Source organism: Microcaecilia unicolor, chromosome 6, assembly GCF_901765095.1.
Source record: "Microcaecilia unicolor chromosome 6, aMicUni1.1, whole genome shotgun sequence".
NCBI classification, from domain to species: domain Eukaryota; kingdom Metazoa; phylum Chordata; class Amphibia; order Gymnophiona; family Siphonopidae; genus Microcaecilia; species Microcaecilia unicolor.
Window position 1 is genome coordinate 335,598,844 of NC_044036.1, and position 18,239 is coordinate 335,617,082.

Genomic DNA, 18,239 nt, shown 5'->3' on the forward strand with positions numbered 1-18,239 from the left:
ACCCTCTCAACCCCCCTCCCGCCGCCAATCCTCCCCTGCCATCGCCTACCTTTGCTGGCGGGGAACCCCAATCCCCGTCAGCCGAGGTCCTCTTCTTCCCGCGAAGGCTTCATTCTGTTTCTGACGTCCTGCCCGTTGTACGTGTAGGACGTCAGACTCACAGAAATAGAACGAAGCCTGGCTGTTCTGAAACAGAATAAAGCCTTCGCGGGAAGAAGTGGACCTCCTCGGCTGGCGGGGATTGGGGTCCCCCGCCAGCAAAGGTAGCCCACAGCGACGGCAGGGGATGGTTGAGAGGTTCGTCGGCAGGGGGGTCCAGGGCCAAATCTACGGGGGCCCAGGCCCCTCCTGGCCCCACGTAGCTACACCACTGGTGCACACCAAATCGGCACTGCCACCAGGCCAGCGTGTGCTGAATCCCGCGGTAGAAAATAATTTTCTATTTTCGACCGCGGAGGCGTTCCCAGTGGTATGGCAGTTGGTACAAAACTGCACGGTTAGCATGCGGGTAGTGTGTCAGCCCTTACCGCTAGGTCAATGGGTGGCGGTAAGGGCTCAAGCGTGTGCTAGTTTTAATTTTAGCACACATGCCCACACTACTGCAGGCCACTCTTTACCACTGCGTAGTAAAAGTACCCCACGATGACACAAAACACATTTCTTTCCATGTGCAACCCTACTAGCCAGTTTCTTCGTACAGCAGATTCTCTTTTCCCTTTGAAGCTTAGTTTAAAAGGACTGGGCCCTGGGTGCACTCTGCAGGGGGGGGGGGGTGCACGGAGCAGCCGCGCGTCTGTCGGCTCCGCCGGTTCCCTGCTCCCTCTGATGTTACTTCCTGTTCTGGAGCAGGGAACTGGCAGAGGCAACAGCTGTACGGCTGCTCCCAGCACCCCAAGAGGTCAGAGCAATGTGTGTGGGGGGGGGGGGGGTTGGAGGTGATGCACCAGGGGGTGGGAATGATGCTGTACTAGGGGGGGGAGAGCGCAGCGGCGATCTGCCCTGGGTGCCCCCCCCCCCCCCCCCAGGATGGTAGCCGACCAAGGAACACCACTGCACTGTGGACTTTTATCCCATCTGCAATTTTCAAAGGAAATGAAGCTCCAGGCAAAAATAAAGAAACAAACAATAATGTATGTATTTTTTTTAAAAATTTCTCCAAGTCAACTAAATTGCAGGAATCTCTCTCCCCCCCCCCCCCCCCCCCCCCCACTTTATTCTTCTACTTTATCCCTGTCCTTGCACCTGGATGACAGTGACCATACTACAATGAGGAAAAGCATTCCAACCACAGAAGAGAGTATTGGTCAAAGAGCCCTTCTCAAGAGGGACAAGAGACAATTGGAACCAAGAATAGTGAAGTCAACTGGAAGGTTTCACCATATTCACTATATTTGCATGAAAAGGCCTTTGTCATCACTTGATTTTAACACAAAAAAATGGGGATGGTCTATTAAACTACTTGCTTTGCATGGTTATCTCTATAGCCTGCTATGTCAGTTTCTCTGGTGAATAAACAGGGCAGAATGTGAACACATAACACAGTGAAGAGTTAAAATAGCAGAGATTTTGCAGGACCTCGGGAAAGAGGCGGTCTAGCTTTAGAGTAAATATAGAAATGTAACCCATGTCAGAAAAGAAGGATGGGGTAAATAATAGCAGATGTAAATAAGGTACCTGGAGACCAGGACACTTTTCCTGTTGTTTTTCTCTTTACAGAAGTTGATTTATTTTTAAGGTGAAGTGTAAAAGTCTTCTGGTAAAGGAAATTGAAATTTAAAGCAAAATCGGGCACGGCATCTAGAAACTGAAGTTACAGTTTGCTCAATTTTCAGTCAGTTAAAAAATTCCTGAAGTGAAGCCAGGTATGATACTCTTATAATTCTGAAGATGAATCCAGGGTGGGGGAGAATTAAAACATGGAAACTGTGCCTAGATGTTGACCCTAATGGCCAACATTTATGACAAGATATCCTTTCTAGAATAGAAACACACACAAAAAAAGAATTTTGAAAATGTTTCTTTTAGATTGTTTATTAATTTAATCTAGATTTGGGGGGGGGGGGGGGGCAGGTTATCAACAAAGAATTTAAGGAAGCATGGGACAGGCATGTGGGATCCCTTAGGAAAAGGAGGAGTTAGTGGTTACTGAGGAAGGGCAGACTGGATGGGCCATTTTCCCTTGATCTGCCATCATGTTTCTATGTTAAAGTCTTGTTATTTTTCCGCTAACTCGTGCTAATTTAGCACAGGTCCCATTTTTTTGCATTAAGACACAGTTACTAATAATTGGGGGTTAACAGTAAAATAATATATCTTAAGATTAGACCACATTGATAGTTTATCCCCTTAATTAAAGAAAAGAGAAATGTCTCAAGAAATCAAAATCACTGCTATATGTAATAAAAGTGAGCCGACAATCAAGCCATTGTGACATCACTGATGAGGTTGGCTCAGGCATTGGTGGAATGAGGCATTATGACATCACAATATCAGCTCTGGTTAAATCACTACTATATGTAATAAAAGTGAGCCAAGTATAGGGCAGTCAAGCCATTGTGACATCACTGATGAGGTTGACTCAGACATTTGTGGAATGAGGCATTATGACATCACATAAGTACATAAGTACATAAGTAGTGCCATACTGGGAAAGACCAAAGGTCCATCTAGCCCAGCATCCTGTCACCGACAGTGGCCAATCCAGGTCAAGGGCACCTGGCACGCTCCCCAAACATAAAAACATTCCAGACAAGTTATACCTAAAAATGCGGAATTTTTCCAAGTCCATTTAATAGCGGTCTATGGACTTGTCCTTTAGGAATCTATCTAACCCCTTTTTAAACTCCGTCAAGCTAACCGCCCGTACCACGTTCTCCGGCAACGAATTCCAGAGTCTAATTACACAATATAGCTCTGGTTAAATCACTGCTATATGTAATAAAAGTAAGCCAAGTATAGGGCAGTCAAGCCATTGTGACATCACTGATGAGGTTGGCTCAGATATTTGTGGAATGAGGCATTATGACATCACACTATAGCTCTGGTTAAATCACTGCTATATGTAATAAAAGTAAGCCAAGTATAGGGCAGTCAAGCCATTGTGACATCACTGATGAGAATGGCTCTTAGGCATTGATGGAAGGAAGCATTATGACATCACAATATCAGCTCTGGTTACCAGAGTCTGAAACTCTTCATACTAAAGGGGGAAGTTATCAGCATGGACTACCATTAAATTGAGTTATTTTACCACTGACATTCTATTTTATGCAATGAGACCTATTTACTAATAATTGCAGTGAACAGTAAAATGACCTTTGTGAACGGTAGCCCACGTTGATAATCTTGGTGGCGGGAAGGGGGGGGGGGGGGAGAAGTTAATACCCAACACTATACAGCTGGAACCAATAGGGTAAGAAGGGAGTATGCAGTTTTTCCAATCTCTGATCTCAATGTTCCATGCCCACATAAATTCCTATTTATTTTGCCTAACAAAGGTTCATTTTCCTTCTATTTTTTTTTTTTTTTTTTTTTTTGCTGGAGTTAACTCTTTCTGTACAATTCTGATCTGACTGAGCCAGCTCTTCCTCTGACCTATTAGCTTCTGGAAAATATTGTCCTCACTACCTTGTTAATCAAATATTGTTTAACAGAACCTTTTGGAAGGAATCAGGAAATTCAGCAACACCCCAAAGAAACTTTTTTTTTTTCATGCAATACTTGGAAAAAATGTTGGTGCCAAGCAGGAAAACCAAACATAGGATTTTTGTAAAAAACATATCAATACAAAAATGGGATTCAGTTTAATGGCAATAATCACTTTTCCTTTAGCTGCCAAGGAACGAACGAAAGTGTTTGCGCAACGTGTTGCATTTAGCAAACAGAAGTATACACAAAGAATTCTTCCACTGAATGGCGACAAACCTCACCATTTACCAGAGCTGGCCCTAAGTGAATGTACAAGACAACACCAGCCAGGACAGAACACTTTATACAAATCAACGTCATGAGTTGTGCTTAAAGCAACATTTTTCCAGGGGATTTTGACCAAATCTTTAGGATTAATGATCAAACTTACAAGATTTTAGTTAGAAACAAAAAGTACTCCCTCAAGACTTGGGAAATGTCAGTAGTTCTTCTTACCTCCTACTGGATTTAAGAAAAGAAAAGCTTTTATATTACATTCCTTCTGTGGCAAATATAGATTGACAATGAAAACCTCAAAAAAGCAGTAGTAATGGAATCATACCTAGAAAAGAATAAGTAATTTTGGGTTCCTTATACAAAGCTGCGGCCATAGCACACCCTTATATGGATCATTCCTGAACACTAAATCCATATTTACCGTGGCCATAAAAATCATAATTTTCTATTTTTTTCATTAATTGCCAGACCATTTTTAAAAATTACCATAGGAGCAATTACTGACACCTATATGTGGACAGTAAAGTAAAGTAAAGTAAAATCATACAGAAACTTCAGACCGTCCAAAACACGGCAACCAGGCTTATATTTGGAAAAACGCAATTTGAAAGCGCAAAACCCCTCCGTGAAAAACTGCACTGGCTCCCAATCAAAGAATGTATTGCTTTCAAAATCTGCCCCATGGTTCACAAAATCATCTACGGCGAAGCCCTGGGATACATGACAGACCTCGTAGACCTACCAACCAGAAACACATCCAGATCATCACGATCATATCTAAATCTCCACTACTCAAGCTGCAAAGGACTCAAATACAAATCAACACAACTGTGGAACGCTTTACCAAAAGCCGGGAAAACAACGTATGACCACTTAAACTTCCGGAAATCACTAAAAACCAACCTATTCAAACAGGCATACCTGACCGATCCAACCTAAATGCCTGAACCATGCAACACAACAAAACTAAAGCACGTAATGGACAGAACATAACTCTTCCGCTCTACAATTCCCTAATGTGTCTTTTCACCTCATCCTACCAAAACACAACTTTGTATTTGTTCATACCGGAGTTGGTGAACGCCTCTCCGGTACTATGTAAGCCACATTGAGCCTGCAAATAGGTGAGAAAATGTGGGATACAAATGTAACAAATAAAATAAATAAATAAATAAAGGCTCTCTTGTTACCTGAGTACTAGGTATGCTAACTGGTTAGCGCAGGAATGCCCACTCTTTGCCCATAAGTACAAAAGTAATGCCATACTGGGAAAAGACCAAAGGTCCATCGAGCCCAGCATCCTGTCCCCAACAGCGGCCAATCCAGGTCAAGGGCACCTGGCAAGCTACCCAAACGTACAAACATTTTATACATGTTATTCCCGAAATTGTGGATTTTTCCCAAGTCCATTTAGTAGCGGTCTATGGACTTGTCCATTAGGAAACCGTCCAACCCCTTTTAAAACTCTTTCAAGCTAACTGCTTTCACTACGTTCTCCGGCAACGAATTCCAGAGTTTAATTATGCGTTGGGTGAAGAAACATTTCCTCCGATTTGTTTTAAATTTACTACACTGTAGTTTCATCGCAAGCCCCCTAGTCCTAGTATTTTTGGAAAGTGTGAACAGACGCTTCACATCCACCTGTTCCACTCCACTCATTATTTTATGTACCTCTATCATGCTCCTACACACCCCCTAATATTTTTCAACCCCCCCCCCCCCCATTTACTGCACAGTTACCATCCACACATCCCAAAATTAACTCATTTTTGCTGTGTTAGATGCCTGTTAGAGCCTAATACAGCTTGTTAAATGAGCCCCTTAATGACCTTCCAAGTTAATCATGAGCCCCATAGCAAATCTGAAATTCCATCCATCTAACAATCCATCTAACTATCCATCCATCCAACTGTATCAATCCTTTAATCTAACTCCAACCAGCTATTCATCTGTCCAGCAAAAGAAAGACCAGGCAGAAGAAAAAAATGGCTAAAGAGGTAAAGAGAGGTGACAAGATTTTTTTCAGATATATTACGGAAAGGAGAAAAGGTAGGAATGGAATTGTAAGACTGAAAGGTGCTGAGAATAGCTACGAGGAGAGTGGAGAGGATAAAGTGAATGTCCTCAACAAATACATCTCTTCTGTGTTCACAGAAGAAAATCCTGAAGAAGGACCACGGGTTGGCTGCCAAGGGTATATCTGGGAATGGAGTGGATATTACGCCGTTCACGGAAGAAAGCGTTTATAAGCAGCTTGAAAATCTGACAGTGGACAAAGCTATGGGGCCGGATGGGATACATCCCAGGATACTGAGGGAGCTCAGAGAAGTCCTGGCAGGTCTTCTTAAGGATGTATTTCATCGATCTTTAGAGACAGGAGAAGCTCCTCAGGACTGGAGACGAACTGATGTGGTCCCTCTTCACAAGAGTGGAGGTAATAAAGGCTCATATGCTACTCTTGCATTAATTAGGTGCAGAGGCGTATCTGGCCTCCGGCGGTAGGGGGGGCCAGAGCCAGAGGGAGGGGGCACATTTTAGCCCCCCCCCCCCCGCTGCCACTGACCCCTCCCGCCGCCATTACCGGACCCCCCCCACCGCCACCAACGACTCTCTCCACCCCCCCTCCCACCGCCAGCCCTCCCCCGCTGCCGTTTCTTACTTTTGCACCGAAGTCCGCTTCCTCCTGGGCCTTTAAAAATATTTCTTCAGCTGGCGGGGGACCCCAACCCCCGCCAGCCAACCCGAGGTGACATCTTTCAAGTTCTTCGTCCGCCGTGGCCGACGTGCTGGAGTTCAGCGGCTGAATCCAGTTCAGAGTCCGACTTCACCGCCGTGGCCAACGTGCTGGATTTGAGCGGCTGAATCCAGTTCGGAGTCTGACGTCGCACGACGTCAGACTTCGAACTGGATTCAGCCGCTCAACTCCAGCACGTCGGCCACGGCGGACTAAGAACTTGAAAGACGTCACCTCGGGTTGGCTGGCGGGGGTTGGGGTCCCCCGCCAGCTGAAGAAATATTTTTAAAGGCGCAGGAGGAAGCGGACCTCGGCGCAAAAGTAAGAAACAGCAGCGAGGGAGGGCTGGCGGCGGGAGGGGGGGGCCAGGGCGAAATCTGCGGGGGCCCAGGCCCCTGTGGCCCCGCGCAGATACGCCCCTGATTAGGTGACGTATGGTAATTTGCCTGTCCTACCCAATTAGCACAGGCATGTCTACTGTCTGCCCATGGGCATGCCTCTCACGCTAGAAAATAAAAAATATTTTCCAGTGTGGGATTAGCGTGCGCTGAACGGGAAATTACTGCGGAACGAATCAGCCCACCCCACAGTAGTGCGCTTTTAGCGTGCTGTAGGGCTTGCATTAGGCCTACTGCACCTTAGTAAAAGGTCTCCTTACTGATTAGCACATGAGCTCTAACCAGCTACAAAAGAAGTGTCGGTAACTGGACCCCTGTAGATTTGGCCCTGGACCCCTCTGCCGATGACCCTCTCGACCCCCCCCCCCCCCCACTCGACACCCACCCTCCCGCCATCGCCTGCCTTTGCTGGCGGGGGAAACCAAACCCCACCAGCCAAGGTCCTCTTCTTCCCGCAAAAGGCTTCCTTCTGTTTCTGACGTCCTGCAGGACGTCAGACTCATAGAACGAAGCCTTGCAGATCAGCTGATCTGAGTGCAGGACGTCAGAAACAGAAGGAAGCCTTTTGCGGGAAGAAGAGGACCTCGGCTGGCGGGGGTTGGGATCCCCTGCCAGCAAAGGTAGGCGATGGCGGGTTGGCGGTGGGGGGAGGGGTCGAGAGGGGCGGCGGCGGGGGGCAAAGTTGGCGGCGGTGGCAATGGCGGGGGGTTGGTGTCGGCAATGGCGGGGGGGCGGTGGCGCCGGGGGGGCTAAAATGTGCCCCCTCACCTCGGGCTCTGGAGCCCCCCTCCCGCCGAAGTCTGGCTACGCCCCTGCTGCTCATGAACTAATTTTTTTAATGGCCGTACACTAATGGCAACATTAGCGTATGGCATTAATTCAGAAATTAGGAAAATCAGCCATTTTCTGGCTGCGGTAAACATGGGATTAACATGTGGGAAAGAGCCGCATCAGGGCCCGCTAAACCATAGCTTCATAGAAGGACTCCTTTGTGTATTTCTATGTTCAATAGCAATGTCCTATTATTAGGAATTTAAAAGCTAAAAAACACTATTACTTCTGTTAAAATTATTTTTGTAACTAGCTGTTATATTTGTTTTATTTGGATTTTGCTCAAACCTTTTCTGTAGTAGCTCAAGGTGAGTTACATTCAGGTACGTTGAGTGTTTCCCTGTCCCTGGAGGGCTCACAATCAAAGTTGGTACTTGGCACAATGAAGGGTTAAGTATGATTCAGGGGTGTAGCCAGACCTCGGCGGGAGGGGGGGTCCAGAGCCCGAGGTGGGGGGGCACAGTTTAGCCCACCTCCCCTAGCTGCTGCCCCTCTGCCACTTTCAACCCCCCCCCCCCCCTCGTGCTGCCGACTCTCCCCCATTGCTGCCACCGCCGCCAAGTACTTTTGCTGGTGGGGGTCCCCAACCCCCGCCAACCGAAGTCTTCTTTAGCGCCGGTCTCTGGCGCCTTCGCTGATCTGTTTCTGTGAGTCCTGACTCCTGACGTCATGTGTGCACGTCCTGCACGTTACGTGCACACAGGATGCCAGGAGTCAGGACTTCACACTGAAGAAGACTTTGGCTGGTGAGGGTTGGGGACCCCCGCCAGCAAAGGTACCTGGCGGCGGAAGGGGGGATCGCAAGTGGCAGGGAGGGTCGGCGGCGGGGGAGGGGGGTCGAAAGTAGAGGGGGCCAAGGCTAAATCTGTGGGGGCCCATGCCCCCATGGCCCCACCTAGCTACGCCACTGTGACTTGCCCAAGATCACAAGGAGCAGTAGTGAGATGTGAATCAGCCACCTCTGGATGTCAAGACTGGTGCTCTAACCACTAGGCCACTCCTCCACTCCTTCCATATTCATCAAAAGCCAGAAACTATTTGTTGTTTATACGAATATTATTAAGCTCTTATCCATTTTTGAAAATCTCCTCTGTAATATTTATAATCTCCTATTTAATTTCCTGTCATTTTAAGAACAAAATGAACATTTAAAGGGTACCCTATGGTCTTTTGGAGAGGACTTGAATTTTACAAGCTGTTACCTGAATTTACTAGCAGTTGGCTCCACTACATACTTCATACAGCAACTCTCATGGAAAGTAGTTTTATCATAAGTGACTTAGAAAAACATAAGCACGGTTCAGCTCAAAAAGTAGTTTAAACAAATGTGACAACCCCCATATTTCCAAAGAATATTTTCCAGAAGCAATGATGGTGGTGAATTTTCACAAATGTTCACCTCAGAGGGGAAAAAAATGATGTAATAATAACAAAGAAAAAGATAAAGAAAAGAAAAATCCTGTTATATTTTGGAAACTGCAACAGTCCGAATAATGCATTTTCTGTCAATCGCTGTTTAGGGTGGTATTGACTAGACAAAATAATTATGTTGATATCTGGAATAGTGAAATGAAATTCCAAAAGCTCAACACACCTACTGCAGCTTGTAAATGTCTCCCGTGAACTTCATGCGCTTAATGTTTTTGTTTTACGGAACAACAGCAAAAGTAGGAGTGGCCCAAGAACCTTCCAACAGCAAAAACACCAGAAGGTCAAGAGATAAAATCCAAAAAATGTATTTGGAAATCACCATAAATAGTGTCTCCAGGGAGTCTGTAATGCAGCACTTTGGTATAACAATAGACTTGACACAGAACTGTGTTTCAACAAGCACCACTCAACGCTGTAATGCCTAGCTGATACCTGAAAACAACTTCCATGGAGAAAGTATGGGCCCCTTTTACAAAATGGCGGTAAACCCAGTGGCGATCCTAGGTCGGCTGCCACCCGGGGCGGATCGCACTCCCCCCGGGTGAAGCGGCGTCCCCTCCCCAGGGTGCAGCACGACACCCCCCTGGCACAATGACACCCCCCTCCCTGGCACATCAAGCCCCCCCCCCCCCCCGTTGCATTCTTGGCTGCTGGAGGGTGCAGAGAGCAGCCGCGCGCCTGTCGGCTCCACTGGCTCCCTGCTCCCTCTGCCCCCGAACAGGAAGTAACCTATTCCAGGGCAGAGGGAGCAGGGAACCAGTGGAGCTGATGGGCGCACGGCTGCTTTCTGCACCCTCCAGCAGTGTGCAACCAGGGCGGACCGCCCCCACCGCCCCGCTCTTGCTACACCGCTGGGTAAGCCCAACGCAGGCTTACCGCTCGCTAAAACAGAAGTACCACCGGCATAGGCGTAGTTTGACTGTTTCATTTGGGGGGGGCAAAGGAAGGGGCGGGGCATATTAGCATATTCATTTGCATATATGTATATGCAAATTATGCTAATATGGAGGAAGAAAGGGAGCAAGAGCTGGCTTTTTTGGGAATAACCAGTGTTCGTTTGCCAATGGATAGCCACTGAATCAGAGCGCCAGCGGGTTTGGCGACAGGCAGTGGTGTGCTGGCAAATGTTTAACAACAGGCTCTCCCCCCAGTCCCCCTCTGCGCCCCCCCCAAATTGCAGAGCTGGCTATAGCCGGGGAGAGAGCCTGGGGGGGGGGGGTATAAATAAGTAAATATAAACTTTTAATGTTGAGCACCTGATTCTCAAAGTGAACATATTGCAAACACTATAATGAAAATAAAATGATTTTTTTCTACCTTTGTTGTCTGGTGACTGTTTTTCTGATCATGCTGGTGCAGTATCTGATTCTGCTGCTATCTGTCCTCTTAACTCCGTTTCCAGGGCTTCCTTTCCATTTATTTCTTTCTTCCTTTCTTCTTCATTTCTGGTCCTCAGCTTCTGCCTATTTTCTTCATCCATGTGCAGTTTTTCTCCTCTCTTCCTTTTCCCTCATCTCATCTCCTTCCTCACTCTTTCCTCCCCTCCATCCATGTCCAGCATTTCTTTTCTCTCCCCTTCCCTCCATCCACCCAGTCCAACAGTGACCCTCCTCTTCCCTGTCCCCATACCCAGTGGCCCTCCTTTCCCCTGCCCTCCATCCACTCAGTCCAGTAGTGACCCTCCTCTCCCCTGCCCCCATGCCCAGTGGCCCTCCTTTCCCCTGCCCTCCATCCACTCAGTCCAGCAGTGACCCTCCTCTCCCCTGCCCCCATACCCAGTGGCCCTCCTTTCCCCTGCCCTCCATCCACCCAGTCCAGCAGTGACCCTCCTCTCCCCTGCCCCCATACCCAGTGGCCCTCCTTTCCCCTGCCCTCCATCCACTTAGTCCAGCAGTGACCCTCCTCTCCCCTGCCCCCATGCCCAGTGGCCCTCTTTTCCCCTGCCCTCCATCCACTCAGTCCAGCAGTGACCCTCCTCTCCCCTGCCCCCATGCCCAGTGGCCCTCCTTTCCCCTGCCCTCCATCCACCCAGTCCAGCAGTGACCCTCCTCTCCCCTGCCCCCATACCCAGTGGCCCTCTTTTCCCCTGCCCTCCATCCACTCAGTCCAGCAGTGACCCTCCTCTCCCCTGCCCCCATATCCAGTGGCCCTCCTTTCCCCTGCCCTCCATCCACTTAGTCCAGTAGTGACCCTCCTCTCCCCTGCCCCCATGCCCAGTGGCCCTCCTTTCCCCTGCCCTCCATCCACTCAGTCCAGCAGTGACCCTCCTCTCCCCCTCCCCCCATATCCAGTGGCCCTCCTTTCCCCTGCCCTCCATCCACTTAGTCCAGTAGTGACCCTCCTCTCCCCTGCCCCCATGCCCAGTGGCCCTCCTTTCCCCTGCCCTCCATCCACTCAGTCCAGCAGTGACCCTCCTCTCCCCTGCCCCCATACCCAGTGGCCCTCCTTTCCCCTGCCCTCCATCCACTTAGTCCAGCAGTGACCCTCCTCTCCCCTCCCTTCATTCTGCCCTCTCCCCGTTCCTCCCCCCCCCCCCCTCAGCGAGCCAGCTCTCCTCCCTCCCTCCGGATCCGTCCCTCATCAACGATCTTCGAATTTTTCACCTGCCCGGCCCGCTAGCGCTGACTCTCCACTGCCGGTTCACGCTTCAAAATGGCCGCCGAGACTTCTCGCGAGGCCGCCTCTGAAAGTCTCGGCGGCCATTTTTAAAGCGCGAACCAGCAGGGGAGAGAGCGCTAGCGCCTAGCGGGCAGGCAAAGGATTCGAAGATCAGGTCGGTGAGGGACGGATACGGAGGGAGGGAGGAGAGCCGGCTCACGGGAGGGGCCAGGGGTGGAGGAGAAGGAACGGGGAGAGGGTGGGATGAAGGGAGAGCTGCCTGTTGCCGGCCCTGCGTTTGGGGGGGCATTGCCCCCCCTCGCCCCCCCCAGTCTACGCCCATGACCACCGGCCTACCACAGCAGCCCAACGGTACTTCCCACCCCCAGCATGCCGTCATATCTGGTGCTACAAAAATATATTTAAGGCCCCTTTTACCAAGCTGCAGCAAAAGGGGGCCTGTGCTGGCATTGGTACATGTTTTCGATGGACGCCGAGGCCCCTTTTTACAGCAGTGGGTAAAAGGGTAGGTCTTGTTTTTCAGCAGGAAATGTCCATGTGGCAAGTAAAGCACTTGCTGAGACCATTTCATGGACAGCCCTTACCGCCACCCATTGAGGTGACGGTAAAGCCTCCCACACTAACCCAGCGGTAACTGGACAGCATGTGGCACTGCCCGATTACCACCGGGTACACACTGGTGCTACAACAATAAATATATTTTTGTAGTGCGACAGCACGCTGAGCGTGGGAAGTGCCGCCGGGCTGCTGTGGTAGCCCGGCGGTACTTCCGTTTTAGCGAGCGGTAAGCCCGCGTTTCTGCTGCTTTGCGAAAGGGGCCCTTATTTTCGTAGCACCAGTGTGTACCCGGAGGTATCAGCTTATTTTCTCTTTCAGTTTTATTTTTATGTATTCATTTTTAATTTCATGAGTGGAATGTGATGCTTTTACGTTTACATCTGCTGTAGAAGGAAATGCTTTAATGCTCTTTTGTTTTTATGAATGCAGATAGTAAATTCCCCTGTAAGGGAACACAGCTAGTGACAAAAGTGACAGCAACCTCACCCTCCTCCTGGAAGTTCATCGTCTGAGGCCATCATCAAGAAAATGTTCCACTCAATGTGGAAACTCAAAAGAGTAAAACCTTTCTTCCCAAGAGAAATATTCCGCAGCCTGGTACAATCAATGGTGCTAAGCCACCTAGATTACTGTAATGCCATCTACGCCGGATGTAAAGAACAAATCATTAAGAAACTCCAAACTGCCCAAAACACAGCAGCCAGACTCATATTTGGAAATGCGAAATATGAAAGCGCTAAACCACTAAGAGAAAAACTGCACTGGCTCCCACTAAAAGAACGAATTTTGTTCAAAATCTGTACTCTGGTCCATAAAATCATTCACGGTGAGGCCCCGATCTATATGTCAGACCTCATAGACTTACCAACCAGGAACACAAAAAGGTCAGCACGCACATTCCTGAATCTCCACTACCCCGGTTGCAAAGGACTAAAATATAAATCAACATACGCATCCAGCTTCTCCTACATTAGCACGCAACTATGGAACGCACTACCAAATGCCATAAAAACAACGCACGACCTAACAATCTTCCAAAAATTACTAAAAACCAACCTGTTCGAAAAGGCATACCACAATGATCCATCCTAAATACCAGACAACAAAACTCTTCCAGAATTAGACAAAACCGAATTCTCTATACCTGACTGCTTCAGTAACTCTATCACTAACGAACGTTACATAGTAACATAGTAGATGACGGCAGAAAAAGACCTGCACAGTCCATCTAGTCTGCCCAACAAGATAAACTTATATGTGCTACTTCTTGTGTATACCTTACCTTGATTTGTATCTGCCATTTTCAGGACACAGACCGTAGAAGTCTTGCCCAGAACTAGCCCCATTTTCAGGACACAGACCGTAGAAGTCTTGCCCAGAACTAGCCCCACCACCCAAACACCAGCCCCGCCTCCCAATCTCGGCTAAGCTTCTGAGGATCCATTCCTTCTGCACAGGATTCCTTTATGTTTATCCCACGCATGCTTGAATTCCGCTACCGTTTTCATCTCCACCACCTTCCGCGGGAGGGCATTCCAAGTATCTACCACTCTCTCCGTGAAAAAATACTTCCTGACATTTTTCTTGAGTCTGCCCCCCTTCACTCTCATATCATGTCCTCTCGTTCTACTGCCCTCCCATCTCCGGAAAAGGTTCGTTTGCGGATTAATACCTTTCACCACCTTATTTCTCATGCCGAAATGAACTGATTATCTAATTTAATTTATAATTTAGTCTACCATCTATGTACTTAATGCAATACCACTTGCATTTCTCATTCCGGAAATGGCCATCGCCACTACGGCATACTGTAAGCCACATTGAGCCTGCAAAAAGGTGGGAAAATGTGGGATACAAATGCAACAAATAACTAAATAAATCATGACTTCAGTCAAGCCCCCAATAGCACTCATTTTCACTGGTATCATACTTATTCAGGAAGGTAAGGGTAAGAGTCATACCAGTGGCGTAGCCACAGGTGGGCCTGGGTGGGCCAGGGCCCACCCACTTAGGGCTCAGGCCCACCCAACAGTAGCACACATTTAGCGGTAGCTGGTGGGGATCCAAAGCTCTATCAGCTAAGACTTCCGCCTAATGGTAACAAAAACGCTACTCTCAACGATACCGGAACCTGCGCATGCTCAGTTTTCAGTGCATGCCTTCTGCAGACTGCCAAGGTGGAAAGAAGCATTTTCCTTCCAGCTTAGATATTTTTTTGGTGGTGGTGGTGGTGGTGGTGGTGTGGAGAACACTTGGTGCTCACCTACTTCTTGCCTAGGCCCACCCAAAATCGGTTGTCTGGCTACGCCCCTGAGTCATACAACTGATATACCACTTTTCACTTTTCTGTGGTACAATGAAAGAGGTTTACATATTACATACAGGTACTTTCTCTGTCCTTAGGCAGCTCACAATCTAAGAAGGCCTTTTACCAAGCTGCAGCAAAAGGGGGCTGACTCTGGCGTCGGCACGTGTGTTAAATGTGCGCTGTGGCCCCCTTTTATCACAGCTGGTAGAAGGAAAGTCTTGCTTTCCTACAGGAAAAGGCCATGTGGAAAGACAGCACTTGCTGCGCGGCCATTTTGGGGTGACCCTTACCACCACGCATTGAAGTGGCGGTAAGGGCTCCCGCATTAACCCGGCAGTAGCCAGGCAGCGGGCAGCACTGCCCGATTACCACCAGGTACACTCCGGTCCTGAAATGACGACGCGCTAGGGGTGGGAGGTACCTGCAGCAGCCCGGCGGTACTTCCTGTATAGCAAGCAGTAAGCCCGCGTTGGGCTTATCGCCATTTAATAAAAGGAGCCCTAGGTTTCCCTCCTGCGACAAAGGAGGGCTAAGTAACTTGCCCAGGATCAGAAGGAGCCACAGTTCCCATGGTCCTCAGTTCACTGCAGTGGCGTAGCCACAGGTGGGCCTGGGTGGGCTGGGGCCCACCCATTCAGGGCTCAGGCCCACCCAACAGTAGCACACGTTTAATGGTAGCTGGTGGGATCCCAAGCTCGGCCAGTTGAAGACTTTCTCCTGATGGTAATGAAAACGCTACTCTCCACAATACCGGCACCTGCGCATGCTGATGCAGACTGCCAAGGTGGAAAGAAGCATATTTTTTGGGTGGTGGTTGGGGGAGAGGGGGGAGAACACTTCGTGCCCACCCACTTCTTGCCTAGGCCCACCCAAACTCTGTTGTCTGGCTACGCCCCTGGTTCACTGCACTAACTACTAGGCTAGTAGACAACCTAAAATCAGTGTACGGAGCACGGTCTAAGGAGGGATTCTTAATAAATCACAGTATTGACCCACCTCTGTGTCTTAAAGCAATTTATCAACACTTACACAAATGACTAATCTAAACAATTTGGTTTTATAGGGTTCACACTTAATTTTGACACAGATTTTGAGTGGGTCCCAACAAGGAAAAAAAATCTAGGCGCTGTTGTACTAGATCTGTAATGAGCAGCTGTTCTGGGAAACATTAGGTTAGCTTTTGTTTAGCCATCATGAAAATAAATGAGGGCTTCAGTTTTTGGTAGTTCATAGAAAATTAGTTCTTTCCTCTGCACTAATTAAACAAACAAACAAAAAAACCCACTTGCTGCTAATTAGAATGGTTTCAGCTTGAGCTGCCCCCTCCCGCAATATGGCCCAAGACAAGAGTAAACATTGTCCATCTGAGATTCATTGCAATAAAGAAATAAAATAAACAGAGGGTCAAAAAAACAGTAGGTTGGGCATGGCTCATTACAGCCCGATACCGTTAACATTCCTGCTGCAGGCCAGAAAGATTGGAGACTCCTTTCCTCTCTGCCTCTCATACTTAGCAACACATGGCCCAAGGTTCAGAAGACCTTAGCCATTCTCAGCAGCACTATCCTGATAGCAAAACTGACAGTTCGCTCTGGCCTCTCCAGGACTGTCCATTTGATGGGAAGTTTTATAACTGGGTGGGCACATTTGCATCCCCTTTCTGTGTAAATGTACAGATTACTAGCACTTTCATCAGTACATGTACACTCGTGCATGTATTTGCTAGCAACGCAGCCAACCGCTATTCTGTAAAAGCACGCATAAGCGACATATCTTGTAAAAATAAGAGGGGTGTACACATGGGTGGAGCATGGTAGGCAATGGACGGGGCTCCCACTTTTCACACATAGCTTACAGAATCTGCAATAGGGTAGGTTCCCTGTTGGTGTGGATAACATGAGAAAGGATGTAGTGAAGCTTAAAGAATGATGTAGAGTTTGGCGTCTAAGATGTAATGCTAAAAACTATAGGGTTATGCATTTGGGCTGCCAAAGCCAAAGAGGCTTTATATTACAGAGGTTATATTACAGGACCCCTGACAAAGGCTAAAGAGCTGAAACATGGCTCGTATTGGGTTCTTCCTTTATTCGAAGAATAACAATTTTGGAACATTTACAGCTCTATGCCTTTGGGACTTGTGTTCTTTGGAAATTGTAGTTTTGGTGACTTCCACCCCTTTGGCTTCTGTTAGGGGCAGAGTTGGACCTGATTCTATATATCGCGCCTAAACATTTGGTGGCGAATTGAAATTCACCTGAGCACATTCTATAAAGTACGTTTTAATCTAGACGTACTTTATAGAATAAGCACAAATTTCCACACAGTTACTAGAATATGCTGAGCACCCATAAGTGTGACTAAATTTAGTCACGGGCAGTTACACTAAGAAAAACCTGATGAAAATGCTGATGCCTAAGTTAAGTGCGGATCAGGTGTATTCTATAACAACATGCATAGATTTTACAAACACCCATGATCCGCCTAATCCAATGCCCATGCCCCCTTTTCAACTATGCAACTTAGAATTTACGTGCAGCACTTCATAGAATACGCATACACAGTTCTGCACATACATTCTAATTAATGTCAACTAGTGTCAATAATTGCTCGGTAATTGGCAATTATCAGTGCTGCTTGGCTTGTCAACTATTTAGTTATGCACATTGTTATGGAACATGCTTCGATTTCCATGCGTAAATCTCAGCACGATATATAGAATCCAGGGGTATGTGGGCACAGGTCATAATCCGTTAAGACTACGCAAAATTTACTATCCCGCCCATAAAAAAGCATGTCTAGGCAGCTTATAATCTAAAAAGTATAAATAATAAAAGAGAGAGGACTGGGAGGAACTACAATTTTTTAATTAGGATAGAAGAAAAAGAGATTGGAAAAAAATGTTTTTTGACTAGTTTGTTGGGTCTGACAAGCTCACCTCCGTGGACTGCAATAGAGAGACTAGGGGTATGCATCAGAGAAGAGGAACATTTTAAGTTCTGTTTAAAGTTTTGGAGAGATGTTTGATGCTGAAGAGATTGGGGTACTTTATTCCAATGTTCAGGACCCTGAAGTGAGAAAATTGCCTTCCTAGTGTGTTGATGAATTATTTCTCGAAATGATGGTACTATCAGTAGGTGTTGGAATGATGATCACAAAGTTCTTGAATTAGAATATGGGGTTAGCCTGCGCGAGAGGTATGATGGTTCACAAGACAGATGATTTTTTTTTTATAAACTAACCAAATCGTGTAAATAATACGATGAGGCAGGGGGAGCCAACAGGCCAATTTCAAGAGCGGAATAACGTGGTTGAATTTCTTTTTTCCGGTAATTCGTTTAATAGTGGTATTTTGGACTATTTGTAGATGTCTGATATCAGTTGTTTTGAGACCCAGGTACAACGAGTTACAGTAATCAAGTTTGCGCCGGCCCCCTCT